A 2,825-nucleotide genomic window follows, 5' to 3' on the forward strand; every position below is an offset into this window, starting at 1 on the left:
GATTCTCTTAGCTCTCTACTGGCCCTGGAATCACTTAACGTTAGTTCTCACCCTGTTATCTTCGATATTTAACACTGATTGGCCCACTTTTCTCTATCTTCTGTTTACATCCAGTTTTTCTGGATCCCTGGCCACGTCGGTATTCACAGGAACAAGCTTGCTGACACAGCAGCTAAGTCCATCTGCTCTGGTGCTATCACGGCCATGCCTGTCCCATACATGGACTGCGGTCCTGTCTTTAAGGCACGGCTTCGCGCCAGTTGGCAGTCGACTTGGGGTGAGAAATGTCATAACAAGCTTTTCCAGATCAAGCCTACTGTTGGCCTTTGGCCGTCTTGCTTCCGTAAGGATCAGAAGGAGGAAGCAGTCCTGGCAAGGCTACGCATTGGTCACAGTTTTTTAACCCATCGTTTTCTTTTATCAGGTATTGACCCACCGATGTGTAGCCATTGTGACACTCAAGTCACAACAGCCTACATTTTACTGTCCTGCTGTCGTTACGATCGTGAGTGGCAGCATTATTTTAAACACATATTTTCTAAGAGTTTACCTCTGACGTTGGACAGTGTCATTGGTAATGGTGACACTGTCCGATTAGATTGTATTTTTAATTTTTTATGCACTATAAGTCTTTTTAGTTGTATATAAATCTTTTATCGACATATATTGGTTTTACCTCACTGTATTTTTAAACTTTAATTTACTTTCACTGTTTTTACTGGTTGTTTGGCGCAGATAGACTCGCTGCATTGCACCATAAAACACCAAACAACAACAACAACTATTTTCCATTTTATAGTGTAATGTTAACACTACTGTTATTTAATTGAAGCCAAACTTTCCTTTGTGAAATTGTAACCATTGTAAATAGTAGGTAAATCATTCTTTTCCTTTATGATTGGTAATAGCAAACATGAACAATTATTTCAAATATCATAACCAAAAGTTCATATTGTTCATCTAGTTGTTTACTTAGCAAATTAATTTTAAATATCATGCAAATTTTATCATTTAAGAAACGTACCATCAGTAGCTTAGTATGAGCTTAATAGTTTCATATTGAACAATGAAACTTTACTTGAGTACCTATCTTCTTCTTCCTCATCTTAGGCTAAAAGTCTGTCAGCTCCATCTCCCCACAAAACTTGACTACACACTCCTATCTAGGTATAAATGATTCTTGTTTTTCTGTCTCCTCCATTATTGTTCCTATACTCCAACTACTTGTTCAATATCATCCTTAATCATTCTTCTTCCAACTGTTATCCACTCCACATATTTTATGTAGTACATTTCTTCATCCATCCACTTGACATGCCCATACCACATCAACTGGCTCCTCTCCTTAAAGTCCAGCACTTTATCCACTTCCAGACTCCTCCATATATCCTCATTTCTTATTTTCTCTCTCTCTATGAGTAACTCAATATATGAGTTTCTGTACTGTTGTATTTTACTCCTTCTTGGTTAACATCCATGATTCTCTGCATATAATGTAGGTAATCAAGAATTGCAATACCTTTACATTTCATGTTTTTTGTGGTTATTAATACCTGCTCGATGCAGGTTTATAATAAATAACATTCCAATTAAGAAAAGAATTACATTTTATTGGGTAATTGAAGTGGAATAAAGACAAAAAAAAACACTAACAGCTATGACATCATCATAACGTGTGAAAACATTAAATTTGTTCATTTAAACATTTTTGTGTAATTAAGAGAATTATGAGTAAAAATTATATTAAAATATATTATGTTAAAAATTAAAGGTCCATATACCAAAAGATATCATATTGTTATTATATATATATAGACTTTGACTGAAATGCACAAAGCCCTGCTAATTTAAAACATCGTCAATAAATAAGAAATTTCAATTTAATTTTATTGCCTATAAAATAACAAAACTTCTCTATTAATAAGTTAATCACATATAAAATAAATCCATCTTTAAACGTATTTAGTTGTAACTTGCTGATGGTACTTGATTCATTAAGTATTAATTGTTATTGTTATATTTGCATATCTAATCTTTAATTCAACTGCTTAACATTTGAAGAACCAGTAATTTATAAAATGTATTTAATTTTAGTGTAATATTTATAACTATTGTTTTAATATATTGTGATATCCCCCCGGAGATAATCTTTTGTATAAAATACTGTGCTGAAAAGTGAGAAACTTTCGTTTCTTATGCCTGTCTTGTTTTATTATCTTGATACTAATCAAACTGTTGGTGAACGAAATAGAAATAAGACTATTTTCATTCATGATGCTAGAAAAACACGTAGGTTCAAGAAGTCTTGATAGAAATGAATAAAACCCCATAACCCGAGCGCTTCCGAAATTGGACCTTTCTTCTTAAGGCTATTTCTATTGTTATTATGCTGCCCTCTGTTTTGAAGAATACTAACTATATATTTAATTTGCGACAGGTATTACAACCGAAAATGTCGTTAACGACGGAGATACTCTAACCATAATAGGTTTTAGTTTTGTGCGTTTTGATTTACTATATAAATTAGTTGTAGTCAGTTAATTAGAGTGACGGGATTGTCAAAAGTTTTGTTGCTCCTGACCTAAACAATGAATACACTAAACTTACTTTGAGCAGATTTTCGTAATAATTACGTATTTAGTATGAGTTTTATGTGTTAGAAAATATATCGCATGCTTACAAGGCTTTGTGATACGGACTAGTAAAAGTCTTTGAAAAACGTGTTCATATATTTACGTAAATTATATTGACATCTGGTGGATCAGCAGAAAGTCTACAAGCTTACAACGCCAACTTCCAGGGTTCGATTTCCGCGATGAATAAGC

The sequence above is a fragment of the Limulus polyphemus genome, unplaced genomic scaffold (assembly GCF_000517525.1).
Source record: "Limulus polyphemus unplaced genomic scaffold, Limulus_polyphemus-2.1.2 Scaffold864, whole genome shotgun sequence".
Lineage (NCBI taxonomy): Eukaryota > Metazoa > Arthropoda > Merostomata > Xiphosura > Limulidae > Limulus > Limulus polyphemus.